This window comes from Macrobrachium nipponense, chromosome 34 (assembly GCF_015104395.2).
Source record: "Macrobrachium nipponense isolate FS-2020 chromosome 34, ASM1510439v2, whole genome shotgun sequence".
NCBI classification, from domain to species: Eukaryota; Metazoa; Arthropoda; class Malacostraca; order Decapoda; family Palaemonidae; genus Macrobrachium; species Macrobrachium nipponense.
The window spans coordinates 67,961,887-67,980,005 of NC_061095.1; positions in this window are offsets into that span (position 1 = coordinate 67,961,887).

Below are 18,119 nucleotides of genomic sequence, written 5' to 3' on the forward strand. Positions count from 1 at the left end.
CAATATTCGAGAGAAAGAGAGAGAGATTGTTGAAAGAAAAATGCCACATTGTAGGCATTACAAAACATAGTTCCCGAAGGCGGGAATCCTTTGCACAGGATTTCTTCTCCCGGAGATGCCAGGAAGGAGCGCGATCCTTCGCGCCCTTTTTCGGGGTCCTGGGAATCCTTCAGACCCATTCCTGCTACTGTCACACTCCTCTTGTTTGTGATGGAGGTTTCTGGGGGATGAATTCGGGAAGAAGATCGCTTATATATATATATATATATATATATATATATATTATATATATATATATATATATATATATATATATATATATATTATATACATATATCCTTAAGACGTGGTAACATTGCAGAGAATATTAATTTTTTTAAATATAACACTCACAACTTAGCTACATGACTTATTCCCATCATCAGGGTCCCTTATCTATGGAATGACGTGAAAAATAGTCTTTTTACCGTTTCTCTTTATTTTTCATGTCATTGACCCTGATGCTGTGAAAAGTCGCGTATTATTCCCGAGATCTCGGCTGTGCCTCCCACATATTCTAAGAAATAATAGACCCGAAAATAGAAATATGAAGGATATGGGATATGCCAGTGGGATTTGTATCCATAATCATAGGAATCAAGCAGAAGTGTGTGCTCCTGGAAACAGCGCTCATAGTGATAAAAGTTATGGATTCCTAAGTAGGCAGGATACAAACAGGAAACACCCCCCCCACCCCCCCCCCAAAAAAAAAAAAATAAATAAACAATAATAATGATATATTATTATTATTATTATTATTATTTTTTTTTTTTTTTTTGCTCTATCACAGTCCTCCAATTCGAGTCCATCACTTTTCTTACTATGTGCGCCGTTTCTAGGATCACACTCTCCTGCATTAGTCCTGGAGCTACTTCAGCCTCTGGTTTTTCTAGATTCCTTTTTGAGGGATCTTGGGATCGTGCCTAGTGTTCCTATGATTATGGGTACGATTTCTACTGGCATATCCCATATCCTTCTTATTTCTATTTTCAGATCTTGATACTTATCCATTTTTTCTCTCTCTGGTGTCCCATGGTATTGCAACATCAATGAGTGATACTTTCTTTTTGACTTTGTCAATCAACGTCACGTCTGGTCTATTTTGCACGTATCACTCCTAAGTCCGTTTCTGATACCATAGTCCCAGAGGATCTTTGTCTGATCGTTTTCTATCTCTCCCTCAGGTTGGTGCTCGTACCACTTATTACTGCAAGGTAGCTGATGTTTCTTGCACAGGCTCCAGTGGAGGGCTTTTGCCACTGAATTATGCCTCTTTTTATACTGGTTCTGTGCAAGTGCCGGGCATTCGCTTGCTATGTAGTTTATGGTTTCATTTTTCGTATTGCACTTCCTACATATGGGAGAGATGTTATTTCCGTCTATCGTTCTTTGAACATATCTGGTTCTTAGGGCCTGATCTTGTGCGTGGTTTTACCATTCCTTCAGTTTCCTTCTTTAGCTCTCCCCTCTGTAGCCATTGCCATGTGCCATCGCTGGCTAGTTCTTTAGTCTGTCTCATGTATTGTCCGTGCATTGGTTTATTGTGTCAGTCCTCTGTTCTGTCTGTCATTCTCCTGTCTCTGTATATTTCTGGGTCTTCGTCTACTTTTATTAGTCCTTCTTCCCATGCACTCTTTAGCCACTCGTCTTCACTGGCTTTTCAGATATTGCCCCCCAGTGCTTCGTTCGATGTTTTGACGCAGCCCTCTATACTTAGAAGTCCTCTCCCTCCTTCCTTTCGTGTTATGTATAGTCTGTCCGTATTTGCTCTTGGGTGTAGTGCTTTGTGCATTGTCATATGTTTCCTGGTTTTCTGATCTATGCTGCGGAGTTCTGCCTTCGTCCATTCAACTATTCCTGCGCTGTATCTGATTACTGGCACTGCCCATGTGTTTATGGCTTTTATCATATTTCCGGCGTTGAGCTTTGACTTGAGTATCGCCTTGAGTCTCAGCATATATTCTTTCCTGATCGTGTCCTTCATTCTCTTGGTGTTTTTGGGATATCCCCTCCTTTCCCCATTATTCCCAGGTATTTGTATCCTGTCTCATCTATGTGTTTGATGTTGCTCCCATCTGGTAGCTTTATCCCTTCAGTTCTCGTTACTTCGCCTTTTTGTATGTTGACTAAGGCGCATTTTTCTATTCCATACTCCATCCTGATGTCCCCAGATACAATCCTTACAGTCTGGATTAGGGTATCTATTTTCTTGATGCTCTTACCATACAGCTTGTTGTCGTCCATGAACATCAGATCGTTGATTCTGTTGCCTCTTTTCTTGAGTTGGTACCCGACATCCATCTTCTGTAGTACTTTTGTCATGGGAAATCATGGCTACTAACGAGTAGTGGGGACAGTGAGTCGCCCTGGAATATCCCTTTCCTGATATTAACCTCTGCTAGTCTTATTCCAGAGCTTGTAAGTATTGAATTCCAGTTGCACATTGTATTTTTGAGGAAGCTGATGGTGTTTTCCTCTGCCCCATATATTTTCAGGCATTCTATTAGCCATGTGTGTGGTATCATGTCGAAGGCTTTCGCATAGTCTATCTATGACCTGGTCTTTTGTGCCCCTACACTTCCTTCTGCAGCCTTATTATTATTATTATTATTATTATACAAAGAGGGGGCTATCCATAAATAAATAATAATAATAATAATAAAATATAATAATAATAAAATAATAATAATAAAATAATAATAATTTTAAAATAAATAATAAATAATAATAATAATAAATAATATAATAATAGATGATGATGACTGAAGTAAAAATTGTCATTTTAAACCCCCAAATTAACTTTTGTACTTTAATTCATCAACCTTTTAAAAAAAAAAACTAAAAGTTTATTCAATTTATTTCTAAAATAAAAAAAAAAAAGCTGGAAGGGGGACACTAAATCCCAGAATTCTGAAAGTGAGTCTTCATTCTACGGCAAAGAATTCGACCCAATCCTCCACCGTATGCAAATGAAATAAACTCCAAAATCAACAGAATAGCAATGGCTCCAATCCCAGGTAGTTTTGACCCCATGTTCAATCGCAGACCCTGTGGTAGCTTTGTAATTCTGATTTGGTCTCACTGAAGAATAATTATTGTCATTAATTCCCACTTTCACAGAAAAAATATTTCCTTTTTTTCCAAGCGTTTTGATATTGCATTGGAACTTCGGTGTTTTTGACGTACATATTAGTCTAGCCTTAACATGCAATTGAGAGAGAGAGAGAGAGAGAGAGAGAGAGAGAGAGAGGAGAGAGAGAGAGAGCCACTCCCTATTCAAGTGGCTCTTTTGTCTCTCCGGAGGCACAAATAAATTCGGCATTTTATCTCTCTCTCGGAAGGAAGCATTTTTCGATCATAACCTGGAGCGTCTCCAGGAGGAAATTCAAAGAAAGAAGGAGAAGTGATAACGATCTCTCTCTCTCTCTCTCTCTCTCTCTCTCTCTCTCTCTCTCTCTCTCTCTCTCTCTCTATATCTATCTTTGGGACGATAAATTTCAAAATCCTTTTGAGTTTTTCGCGAGATATATTTCCACACCCATATTTTGCATACGATGAATACATAAATAAAGGTTTGGGTATCAGTGAACATATGTTTAAAGGAGATAAGTTTTTATATATATATATGTATATTATATATATATATATATATGATATATATATATATAATATATATATACATATATATATATATATATATATATATATATATATATATATATAATATATATATATATATATATATATATATATATATACTATATATATATATATATATATATATATATATATATATATATCTTTATATTATATATATATAGCGCAATTGCCGCATTGTGATGTTAACGGGGAAATACTTCAAAAACATCATAGTTCCTGGAAAGGTTGGTAGAAATCGTCCCCTTATTATTGCAGTGAATAAAAGTTAAATTAATTAATATACTTTACTAATAAAATTGCTTATGCCAAACCGATGGATTACATAAATGTTTCTCTGACGGAAAAAGCAAATCTCCAAATTGATTTCCTCGCTATCAATTATCAAGTTCTCCATTTGAGAGAGAGATGAAGTATTGGCACTTTCCTCTCCCTCTCCTGATCTCTTCAAGAGATTAAACACTCACCCAACCATGTCGTCTGGACCCTCAATTTAAAAGGACTGGACAGGATAATGGGTTAGATCCATTAGCAGTTTAATGGATTTTATTATTATTATATTACTATTATTATTAACAGACGCTGAGCCTCATTCATAGGGAAGAAGCCCACCACAGGGCCACCGACTTGAAAATTCAAGAAACTTCCACATAATATTAAGGTGTTCATTAGGAAGAAGTAACAGAAGGTAATAGGAAACACAAAAAGAAGAGATCTCACTTATCAAAAAATAAAAGAATTATGAAAGTAATAAATAGACAAAAATGTAAGCCAATTATTAAACTGTAAGGAGAATAGTATGAGGGTAGGAATGCATTGCATCTTCGCTTAGACTTCTGAAGAAGTTCCAATTGCACGACTTCATCAGTAGGGAGGCTGTTCCCAACGGTGAGAGAAGGAATAAAGGACCTCTGGAACTCTGAAGAAGTTCGACACCGAGGGAGACCAAACATTGGTGCTTCTGCTGTTACTCGTGACCATCTTTTTCTTTCCATTAAAAACAAAACATTTCATCTTTGCTTGTTATCAGCTACAGTATTCAAGAGCGAGTTAAATTCAGCGATGACGGGAATAAATAATATAATTTGTATTTCATATATCAGTCATGAATATTCATGAAGTTCAGCCAACAAAACTGATCCCAACATTTGGAGGTTAATATTTCAATAGCATTCATTTCCGGGTAAGAGTAGAATTAAATATGATTAAATATCATTACTTTGCATGCCATTAACTTGATAAACGTCGAACTGCAGGTTGATAATAGTTCAGTCTGCTGGGAATTCCAATGATAAATCTAATATAACGTCATGAATTCACGAATGGTAATCCATCAGTAATATCTAAAACGTTTTCGTGGGGAATATCACACTTGCTTGTTGGCTAATATTTAAACGTCTCTGGTACTGAACACTGCAGAATAATTTCTCTAAATTCATACAGACTGAGTCAGTTCCATTCAAGATACGATACAAGGAAACAAAACGAACAGCCGTCAGAAAAAAAAATAGTAATGAGGCAATAAAATAATTAAATGTAAAATAAAAAGAAAGGACGAATTCTGTGTGAATCAATAAATTCAGTCCCACTGAAGAAACGACACAACGAGAGAAAAACGGAATCCAGCAAAACACAATAATTTTGTAGTTAAACATCTGTCACAGGAACCAAATCAGAAATAAGGCAATAAAATGGTAAAATGTATCAGAAAAACAGAGGCTGATCTCTTTGTAAATCAAGAAATCCAGTTCCATCCGAGAGAAGACACAAGGAAAGAAAAACTAAATTCGTGTAAACGGAAAATAAAAACGAAATAAAATCTCCAGCATCAGATCTTGAACCAGCCTCATCGATCCGTGTAATCAGCGATCGAATCTGTATCGACTTTTTTACCAATGTGTCTGAAGCCCCGTAAATAATGCAATTTGTAATTCCAACGAAGTCCTTTTGGGAGAGACGATTTTCAAAGGCTTTTGGGGAAATGCTAACTGGTTTCTCGAATCATTTCTTTGGAGAAGAATAATTTCGTCCGAGGAGACAGTCATAAGGCTGCTACTTGAGAATTTCCTTAAGCATCTCATTCTCTGGTCATTTAAGTAAGATTTGAAGGCTGTCACTAAAGAATTAATTTGTTTTAAGTATCTAATTCTTTGGTCATTTAAGTACGATTTGGTGGCTGATACATAAGTATCTATTTCCTTAACTGCCTAATTCGTTGGTGATTTAACTAAAATAAAAAAAAATACCCTGTAATTGTAGTAAATGCTCTATGACAATATCAGGGTATATAACTTTTTTTATATGATTATAAAATAATTCCAGTAATAATGACCTACGTAATTGATAAAGGTTTCATTCACACTAATAAGATTAGTTTTAATTACATTACGGGAGATTGTCAAAAAATCCCTCCTGTCCCCATGCCTTGACAATATTCTCTTCTTCTCTCTCTCTCTCTCTCTCTCTCTCTCTCTCTCTCTCTCTCTCTCTCTCTCACACACACACACACACACACACACACACACACACACACACACACACACACGTTAAAGCAACACTGAGTAAAAGAGTCAATATTAGGTACATGATCTAAGCGGTGATTAAGTCAAGGGAATACTCTCTCTCTCCTCTCTCTCCTCTCTCTCTCTCTCTCTCCTCTCTCTCTCTCTCTCTCTCCTCTCTCTCTTTCCGCTCCAGAAGTTAAGAATTTAATTTTTCTAATAAACATACATGTGTGTGTGCGCGCGCACAACAGCAGTCTAAAAGACTGAGCTGTCAGTAATATAAACATCCTAGAGTCCCTTAGCATTATTTCCATAACAGTTTCCGAGTACCGAGAAAAACGCAAGTAACGTCAAAAGAAAATATTAAAACTATTATCCTAATCATCTATTTAACGGAAGAGACTAAGTAAAGAACTCTCTATTGCATTTACCGGAATCCATAAAGAAGGGAAAATGATTCCAATGAAATTCCTGACTTCAGGGAAACATCAAATAATCGCCCTCTGTAGTACTCTGAATGGAATGATGACCCTCCCCTTTCCCAGAGGTCATTAGGAAGGAAGTGACTTCGACCTATAATGATTAATTAAGGGAATAAATAAGGGTTTCTTTTTTATTAATGAGCTGTACTGAAATGAATACTGGTAAATTCCCATTTGAAGTCATCAGCTTGCACAGGGAATAGTTTTAGCAGGTAAAGAATGGAATGGGGGAATGACTTTTATCATTATCTATTTTTTTAGAAAGTTATGAACTAGTATGTTTTATGTAGGAAAAAGGTTTTATTAAAAAGCTTAACCTTAAAATTTTTGAAGCAACAAAGACGAAGTTCCTACCGAGAAAACATTTCGAACTTTGGAATTTTTTTTGTATCGAAAATTAACTTGAAAAATATTTCAGCAGAGACAAAGCTCCAACTGAGAATAATCGAGAAGAAGAAAATAAGAATGACAGAGATAAGAAAACGAGAGACAAAGAAGGATTTAATTGAAAGGAGGCCTCAAGAGTTTTGTGTGTGAGTTTGTATGCATGTTTGTGTATGTGTGGGCGTTTAGTCTTCAAATGTCCCCTGTCAGAGGCTAAAGAGGAGTCCCTCTGGGTCCCAGCCACAAAGGCGGTCATCTTTCATAGTTTTCTTTTTTTTTTTTCTCCGCAGCCAACGACATAATAACCAAAGCAGCGCCATTTCGCCAGATAAGCTTTCTTCTTTTATGTCTAAAAATGTAAATGGCCACACAGATGATTACGCCTAATGAAGTCTTCTTATGATGCGAATTTCTACCTTTGTGTTTTTTTTTTTTTTTTTTTTTTTTTTTTGTGGGGGGGGGGGGATTAGAACCGGAATATAAAACTTAGGCCATTAGCCAAATGCTGGGGAACCTATGAGGCCATTCAGTCCTAAAGAGGAAATTGAGAGTAGAAAGGTAGAAAGGTGTAACAGGAGGAAAACCTTTTGCAGTTCCACTATGAATCAATTTTTAGGAGAGGGTGGAAAGTAAGATCGAAGAAAGATAATATAAACGGTGGTACAGTAAAAGGAATGAAAGGGGTTGCATAAAGGATAGAAAGGATACAGCAAAGAAACTTGAGTAGTGCCTACAGTGCACTGCTTGAGGTGGACTGACGACACTAACCCCAACTGCGGGGAAAGAGCATGCATGCCAGTGAGATATCGCCAAAGGACGAAGTAACATGAAATAAAGTATAAGTAAAAAAGTTCGATTAGAGGAAATCAGTCATAAAGATGATAAACAAAGAAAAGAGAAAACAGAAGAAGAGAGAGAATCCCTCATCACATGAACCTCCCAAAGTCCAATTACTCAGCGGCCTCTGTTTCCTTATCAGTGGTTCCTGGATGATTCTAACTCAGATGATGCTGGCCTCCTCATGCCCACTTGGGCATGAGGCTAAATTGTCCAAGAACAGAAACTTGAGTTTAAAAGAAACGTTCTGGAATCAGCAGAGACAGATGATAAAAGGAGAATAACAAATCAGAGGTTGATTTCGGAACTTGATAACAGGAAGTGACATGAATAATGTTGTTGAGAAACTGAAAGGAAAGAATTGAATTTTGATCCAATATCTTTGAACGAAATTCACTGAAAGGAAAAAATAAATAATACTGAATATTCACGCGTCCTGGAGCAATGCGATGAAAAAGCATTTCTTTACTTCTATGTAGAACATAAAAAACAGGAAAATGTTAAAATGAATAAGAAAAATAAAAGTGGAGGTGGACGAAGCAGTAAAAATCTGCTCAGAAAAAATGTCAGAATGTCGAGAAAAACTGACGCGACCTCTTTTGTAAGTCTGTATCACTTTTAGACAGTTTATTATTATTATTATTATTATTATTATTATTATTATTATTATTATTATTATTATTATTATTATTATTATTATTATTATTATTATTATTAGTCGGAATATTTCCAGACATTTTTCCTGTCTGAGAGTCACAAGAAATCCGGACACTGACCAAACCTAAAGAAATAGATTAGGATGATGTCTTCTAGAAAGTGGCTTTCGTCCGTGTAGTTCATGTGTCAAATTATTTTCATTGTCTATATTGATATATAATATATTGAAAGACCTTTGTTCTGAGAGTTAGAAAAAATTTTGGATACTGACTAAACCGTCAAAAATACTTTCTTCTTAGATGATTCTTTAAATCTGAGGCGTTTTGTCTTTGTGAATAACGGAGGAAATTATTTCAGTTATCCATAAGATTATCAAGTGGTTGATGTATCCAGGAGTTTTAATTACCTGCAAAATTCTTAAAACGCAAAAGTATCTAAAAGGAGGTGGTAAAATATACTGCTTTTATAAATCATTTATTACATTAACGATTTTAGCAAGTAAGAAATGTCTAACTGAAGAAATATAGTGACAAATATTATTTTATGAAAAAAATATATTTGTCAAATATCACCACAAATCAAAAAGACAATAAAGCAATTATGACTTATTAAGACAAATTATAAGTCATTAAAAGTGACATCACTTCAGTTCAATCTCTCTCTCTCTCTCTCTCTCTCTCTCTCTCTGTACCCAAATGGAAATGTACAGAACCATAGACACAGATTGCCGAGCACTGAACCAGAGAATATGCAAATGCAATTCGTCACACATTCCTCTTATGGGAATGGAGAGATTCCACCCTCCAGAGGGAATATTCCAAGCAGAGCACTAAAGAATCTTGTAGGAATGACCAGGAGATTCTCAGTTTGCTTAGAATCCACAAGAATTTATTGATTCTGTAAGATTCATGGTTCAGTGGTTTGGGAAAACACTCACAGAATACCCACAGATTTTCCTTGTTTAAACCAATTAGGTTTTATTGTGCTAATTCTCACAGGAGAATTTATCCGGTAATTCGGTTAATGTCAATGTTTTGCAAAAGGCAAAAAATTAATGATAGAATCTAAGAAAAACCAGCAGCTAGGCCTCATCTGCTTAGATTATCATAAGGAACAAAATGAATGCATATATAGCTATATATAGGTCTGTTGATTCGCATATGCCAACACCGACACACAAATACATTCTCGCAAAAATCTTCGTATTATCATCGCTCTCGCTTTTTCGATTTCCCTCTGCTATTTTCTGTTGAAAAAATATATCAAGTTCTCACTCTTTGTATTACTATCCTCATCACGACAGCTGTTTCTCCAATCCAGTGATACAGCCACATATTGTGACTTTTATTGAAAGGTTTCGCATCATAACTTCTTCCTAATGCACAAGGTTGAACTTATAGTTTTGCATATAAGTTATCACTTCCATTCTGAATGCAAATGTAATATAAAGTTAGAGTATAAGCACAAGAAATGGCTGAGAGCAACTATTTGACACTCTGCAAGCCACTGCATGTAGGCGTTGCTTATTAACACCAGCTTACAACCGGCGTAATTTGGCAGTAATTAATTTTCTTGATTAAGAAGTGATATCAGCTTCTCTTTGACCATTTACACTTTATGTTCTCCTCACCGCTTGCTCCTCGGGTGGAATTAGATGAGCATCATCATTAGACTCATGGCTCGATTTGGTCTCAACTGAAGCCGCTCTGGGATTCATGAGGTGTAGTTTGGGAAGGAAATGGCCAAGGATCATGAGAGAGAGAGAGAGAGAGAGAGAGAGAGAGAGAGAGAGAGAGAGAGAGAGAGAGAGAGAGAGAGCAGCTGGATTGTTTGTTGTAAGAAGCAAGAGGAGAAATCTTTCGTCATTCCAAGCATTGAGACACCAGATCCCAAGATTTTGTTCGTCTTCCCACATGACACATTCCAAGAGTCCCACACAGGCATCTCATTAATCTCCGGTCCATTATTTCATTGATGCTAAGAAGTTTCGCCCTTTCATGCCATGAGGAAATACAATGAAGGACCTTAGAGAAAAGTTCTATTTACTCATCTGCCTTTTCTGCTCTTCTTGATTTGTTCTCATTTTCACGCAAAGCAAAAAAACAAAGCAGACCTTTTGCTCTTCGTCTGGGTCGAGTGCCTAGAACCAGGGAGCCACACTTACTGAGCATCTCAGAGATGATTCCAGTTCTATATACTGCAGATCCCTCAGATTTCCAGGTCCACTGAGCCTCATCTCATTCATGATTTGTAGCTAAAGAATCTCATTAATCCTCATCATTAGGTATCACAAATCAGGAGCTCCGAACTCCTACTTTCACCATTGCTTTATATGGCTTTTGACAGAGATCACTGGGCCAATTTGCTGAGTTCCTTACTGAACAGGTGCTCATAGCTGGTCCGCTGGTATAGTGGGTAGTGTCTCGACGTGCCACTCAGAGGTCGTTGGTTCGCGTCTCCCCCAGGGCAATGGAGAATTACTGTTGCAGTATTGGGTCTGCAGTGGGAGGTTTAAACCAATATTCTTTGGAAGCTTGAATTTCAAGTCATTGCCCCTTTAGTGGGCTTCCTCCATGTGAATAGGTTTCACCTACTGAAATATGATAATGATAATAATAATAATAATAATAATAATAATAATAATGTGTATAGCAGAGAGGTCTTGCACATAGCCGAGTTGTAAACACTTAAACAAGGGCAAAAAATCTGCTAGGCCAAATAAATGGAAAATTAATCCTGAATCTGGAAGTCTATGATTAGTCACTCTCTCTCTCTCTCTCTCCTGGGTACGAAAATTCAGACCATTTTTTATTTCTCTATTCGGTTTTGACGTAACACGAAACACCAAGTCCCTCAAAATTCTTCATCGCCTCCTTTCCAAACCTCCAAAAACTGGAGAGTCTGAGGAAGCGCTTTTAATCTTGATTAATAAAAATATATATTACTTTCACGCTTCAAGGGCATCGGAAGGCTCTAACCGTAAAGATTATGACGCCTAATTTACTGGGAGGCTTCTTCGTGCAAATTTTTCTAAGAAAATCAAGGTAAATTATAAGGATCTTTTACTATTTAAAAAAATGAATTTAAAATTAAAAATTAAAATTCTTACGCATTGGTGAGATTAAATTATATGTCTTTTCAACAACAAAAAATTATACGAATTTTTTTTCACATTAATGGTCGTAAATTACATGTATCTTTTCATTAGTCAAAAAATAAATAAATAAATAAATAAACTAAATAAATTAAATAAATAAATAAAATAAATAAATAGATAAGATTATATTTCCCATGTCTGTGGTTTCAAGTTTATTAACCTCTGAGTGTGTTTGTGTAAATAAATGATGAAATGATAATAGTCATTGGTTTATTAGCATCAAATAAAATGAATGGCTACCTAGAAATATTCTGACAATTCTCTTGACTTTACCAGTTATCGATTCAAGTTAATAAAATTAATCGATTTCCCTATTAACCTGTGATACACTCACGTAACCTTATGCAGAATAAGGTATCATTGCATTCTTCACACACACCTACACATACATTGACATATTACACAAGTTCTTTGATTCGCTCAGGAATAAGAAAAACTGAAATCTGAGTCATTCAAAATGTAGGCCTATACTTTACACACCTAGTTCATATCAGAGACCAGAGACCCTTCACAGGAATCTTGAGCCTAAATTCTTTTTCGAATCGATAAAAGGGGAACAGAAACTCGACACCTGTAGATGAAGCGTTTGTACACAAACGTACTTTTACGGAATCTGACGATAAAACTGAAACTTGTTCTATTTCTTTTTCAGTTGCCTCAAACTTACTTTTAGGTGAACGGAAGCTCATTTTGTGAGTAAACATTCGCCGCGTCCGTTGCGATTTACTTCATAAGAAAGGTAAAACTGGGACAGGAAAGTTTAAACAAACATTATGTTCATCTAAGAAGCCGGTTTCCGCTGCGTCTAGTTGGAGAGGCGTGTAGTATTTCAGTCTTGATAGACTACATATATTTTTTTCCATATGATATGGGGTTTTATTTATTCTGAAGGGGAAAAATTCTGCTGTATTTGATTTCAGTCGTATTCCCCGCCCCCTTCCACCGCGCATCGGTTTTTTATTGTTGTGTGCATCGGGGACTGACAAATAGAAATAGAAAAAATATAGAGAGAAGTGGCCTCTTTTCTGAAGCCTCAACATCAGCCTACTTTGGAGGCTCCTCAACAGGGCCTCATCCTTAGACCCAACCTAAAGGGAGTTGGAGAGGTTGGACAGCGAGATAAAGGGATCCACAAAACAAAGGAGATTTAGTACAAGGATCTAAGGTGTAATTGGGAGATAAAGATCCCAGTTACCCTAAGAAGTAGGGGCCGAAGGGACGCTAAAAACATCCCATAGCAATGCCTGCAGTGCCCCACGTGAGGTGCACTGACGGTACTAAAGCTCTGTAAGGCCTATTATACACACAAACTCCTGTTTCAGACGGAGATCGAACAGAAGTGGAGACGAATCTCAGATATAACTTGGATGATTACAACTTTTTTCTCTCTCTCATTATTTATTTCTTTTTTTTGGACGAAATTCGTATTCCTCTTATCTGGGACAGATTTTTTTTTAAGAAGAAAGGATTCCTCATCTTTCTTCTTATGTCGAATTCGTCTTCTTAATGGACAGTAAATCTTGCCAATCCTTTTCCAAAGTGGCGCTTATTCATCTCTCTCTCTCTCTGACTGTTTTCAATCCTTTTTCATCCTTTATATTCCAATAGGGTTGAATATTTTTGAAACAGAAAGTAAAGAGAAATGTAGGTAATATTCTTCAGGGTGGACAGCATTTCTGATCAGCATTTTCGAACGAACAGCGTTTTAACAGCATTTAATAACGCTTTGGAAAAGCATTTTAACAGCATATTCGAACTAAGTCCTTTAACTTAGATCAGCATTTTAGAACAGCATCTTTTAACCACATTTTAGAACAGCATCTTTTAACAGCATTTTAGAACAGAATCTTACACAGCATTTATCTCTTAATATTTTCGTACCGCATTTAACAGCACTTTCGAACAGAATTTTAAAAGCATTTTAACAGCACTTGTGAGCATCGTCTTACGACAGCATTTTAACAGCCCGCTCGAACAGCAATTTAACAGCACTTTCAGACATAATTTTTACCATCATTTTTAACAGCATGTTTACAGCATTTCCGAACTGCATTTTTCACGTTTAAAAACATTTTAACAGTACTTTCGAACAGATTTTTAACAGCATCCTTCCACAACATTTCCGAACAGCTGCAACTCCCCTTTTCACTGTCTTGAGGGCTGAATGGCCGAAAGTGTCTCCCACCCAATGTTGGGATCTACAAGAAGGAAATTCCATCCAATAGGGTTTTCTCACAAAGACTCAATTAGAGGAGGATTAAATGGGTCCACTTCTGACTCTGTGTCCTCCTATCAGAAGAGTCAGCACGAAAAGGAGGGAGCTTCACAAAGCCTGTTTTTCTCCACCCTCACTGGAAGTCTAGGGTACACGTGCGTCTGAGAATGACTATTCTGAATGGCACAAGGGCGCGCTAGAGCGCTTCTACTGAACGGGAGTGGATTGGTTGCAACTGAATGTTGCCCAGAGTGACAAGGAGTTACGACTGACACTTAGAAACTTTCTGGATGGACTTGTGACCACATTTTTCATCTCAATTTTGATATACAATAGTAATGTAGTTTATATTGTTTTCTTCTACATTCTTCGTAAAGCAAATTAAAGACAAATAAATGACGATTTTAGCTAATATACCTAATACCCAGGACTGTACAATTTTAAGAAACACGATGATAAATCCTGACTTTATTTTGAAGCCACGATAAGACAGTTTCTGCTTGGAGTGGCTGAATACATCACTGATAGCACAAACTTTTCCTGGGAGATCGGCAGAGCTTCCCCCCACCCCCCACCCCCCACCCCCCTCCGTGCAACAAACCCCACCCCCCACACACTTTTTTTTCTGCTTGGGACGATGATTCAAACTTCGTTAGATCAGGCCACGATAAGAATAATTTGCAGTTCCTATAAATATGAAATAAACTGGTATGTAAGTGGGCTTAGAATATGTATACGTAGAAGTATACGTCATGTTAACATGAGCATACGTACAATAATGAAATGAAAGAAATAAATGAGATGAATTACAAAGATCTAAAGGTGGAACTGAGAGAAATCCCCCCTCCCCCCAACAGATGCACTAAGAACTAATAGTTAGAGAGGTTGGGCAGCAAGACTGAAGGAAGGAAGAGAAGGGAGGTAAAGTAAAAGGCTAAAAAGTGGGTGCAGTTAGGGGCCGAAGGGACGCTGCACACACCATTTAGTGATGTCTTGACCAGATTGCTGGTAATCCTTTGGTATTTGTGAAGTTGTCACTTTGGTTTAAAGAATTGTATGGCTCCAACTTGAATTATACCCTTGGCAGGGGAAGTATGGCTTCAGCTTGGCATAAGACCTAAAAGAATATAAAAGGAACCATGAAAAACGCACCAGGGCTATCACAAAGAAATCTCAAGAGTCTAGGAATTTTTTTCAAGTCTTCAGACCTTATGAAAACACTACGTGACGATGAATGTCTGGTTGGAGATAGAAAATAGCACTTCACTTAAAATAAGAAAAACTCTCTCTTTCTCTCTCCCTCTCTCAGCGAAACCTCCAACTCTAGAGCAGAGTCTCACATCGAAATGATCGAAGACTCAAGTCACACCTCGAGAGCTCTTCATCTGGGCCGAGTGCCTGGACACAGGGAGCCACACTTACTCAGCTCTCCATATATCCTCATCATTAGATATCACACACCAGGAGCTCCGAACTCCTACCTTCCAATGTGAACTATGTCATAGGTAAGGCAGTCACCTGGGGATCAATAAAGGGACTGTCATTGCAATATTACTAGGCCAATGTCCTGAGTTCCGTCCTGAACAGGTGCTCATAGCTGGTCCGCTGGTATAGCGGTTAGTGTCACGAATTGTCACTCGGAGGTCGCTGGTTCGCGTCTCCCTCAGAGCGATGGAGAATCATTGGCTCTGTATCATGATCAGTTACTGCTGCAGTGTGGGGTCTGCGGTAGGAGGTTGAAACCAGAATACTTTGGAAGCTTCAATTTCAAGTGAATGGCCCCTTTGGTGGGCTTCTTGTTCCATGTGAATAGGTTTCATCTGCTGAAATAATAATAATAATAATAATAATAATAATAATAATAATAATAATAATAATAATAATAATAATAATAATAATAATAATAATAATAATAATGTGCAAGGCAGAGAGGTCTAGCACATAGCCGAGTTGTAAACACACAAACACGGGCAAAAAGTCTGCTAGACCAAATGAATGAAAAATGAATCCTGAATCTGGAGTCTATTACGGATATGGTTTGAATCTCTCTCTCTCTCTCTCTCTCGTTGAGGGGAAACTCTCGTAATTCCCTTCTGCCTCGAGAGAGGTTAGTGATGGAACAGACATTTCTATTACTTGAGCTTCTCCTCCTCGAAGTATAATCACTATTCAGAGTTCACAAGAGCCTAAAGACTTCGCTCAAGTCCAGGAAAGTTTGTGTTTATAAGAGCCTGGGGACGAAAATTCAGGCCATTTTTTATTTCTCTAATCGGTTTTGAAGTAACAGGAAACACCAAGTCCCTCAAAATTCTTCATGGCCTCCTTTGTAAACCTCCAAAACTGGAGAGTCTGAGGAAGCGGTTTTCATCTTTAATAAAAATATATATTACTTCCACGCTCCAAGGGGCATCGGTAGGCTCTGACCGTAAAGACTGTGACGCCTAATTTACCGGGAGGCTTCTTCGTGCAAATTTTTCTAAGCGAGTCATGGTAAATTATATGTATCTTCTATTTTTGAAAATGAAATTAAAATCAAAATCCTTACACAATGGTGAGATTAAATTATGTATATTTTCATCATTCAAAAAATCAAAATTTAAACGAAATTTCTAGCACATTAATTAGGACAAATTCTGTGTATCTCTTCATTATTCCAAAAATAAATTATAAAAATTAAAATCAAATATTTTCCATGCTTGTGGTTTCAAGTTTATTAACCTCTGAGTGTGTTTATGTAAATAAATGAAGAAATAATAATAGTCTGACAATTCTCTTGACTTTACCAGTCATCGATTAAAGTCTATAAAAATAATCTATATTTCTCTATTAACCTGTGATACATTCACGTAACCTGATGCAGAATAAGGAAACATTACAGTTCACACACACATCTACACACACGTTGTCATATTACACAAGGTCTTTGATTCGCTCAGGAATAAAATATTTGAAAAAAAAAGAAAAAAAAAAGAACTAAACCTGTTTCATTCAAAATGTACGCCTGTACCTTATACATCTACGTAGGTAACACAAGTATCAGAGACCATAGACCCTTCACAGGAACCTTGACTCTCTCCGCAAAGTTCACCCAAACATCAAATCTCTTTTTGATCGATAAAAGCGGAACAGAAACTCGATACCTGTAATTAAAGCGTTTGTACACAGGCAAACTTTTACGGAATCAGACGATACAACTGAAACTTCTTCTAATTCTTGTTTAGTTGCCTCAAACTTCCTTTCAGGCGAATGGAAGCTCATTTTGTGAGTAAACATCCGTCGCTTCTGAGGCGATTTACTTCATAAGAAAGGAAGAGGGAAGTTTAAACAAACATTATGTTTATCTAAGAAGCCGGTTTCCGCTGCGTCTAGTTGGAAAGGATTATGTTTTTCATTCTTGATAGAATACATATTTTTTTTCCATGTGATATGGGGTTGTATTTATTTTGAAGGGGAAAAATTCTGCTATATTTGATTTCAGTCGTATTGCTTACAATAGTCCATCTTTTTCCATCTCAAAATTTCTGGCAGGACTTTTATCTGAATTTTGTAACGGTGAATTTTCCCTAAAAAAGGGATATGAATTTCAACAATTAATTTCTAGACAGGATGGAGACTATTTTATGACTAGTTTTGATGTGGAATCTCTTTTCACAAATGTTCCATTTTTTTAAACAAATTTTTTTCCAATGATGATACTATTTTTTATGGTTTTAATCGGGATACTTTTAAACAATTACTTTATCTTGCTGTGCAAGATTCTATGTTCATTTTTAACAATCGGCTCTATTCGCAGGTCGATGGAGTCTTTAGGCCCTCTCTTTGCTAACTTTTTTTATGTCAGACTTGGAGTCGAAATTTTTAAATGGTTGTAGTTCTAATTTTAGACACTCTTTTTACCGTAGATACGTTGATGATACCTTCGCGTTATTCCAGCATCCTTGGCAATGTTGCTCATTTTTAGAATTCATTAATAACGCTCACCCGAATATTAAGTTTACGGTAGAGGTTGAAAATGAGGTACTCTACCTTATTTAGATTTGAGAATCACTAGAAGTAACTCAGAACTTGCCACGTCAGTCTACAGAAAACGGACCTATACAGGACTTTCTAATAATTTTTGTAGTTCCTGTCAACATTCTTTTAAATGAAACACCATCCACACATTGGTATTCATCTTCTTGGAAAAA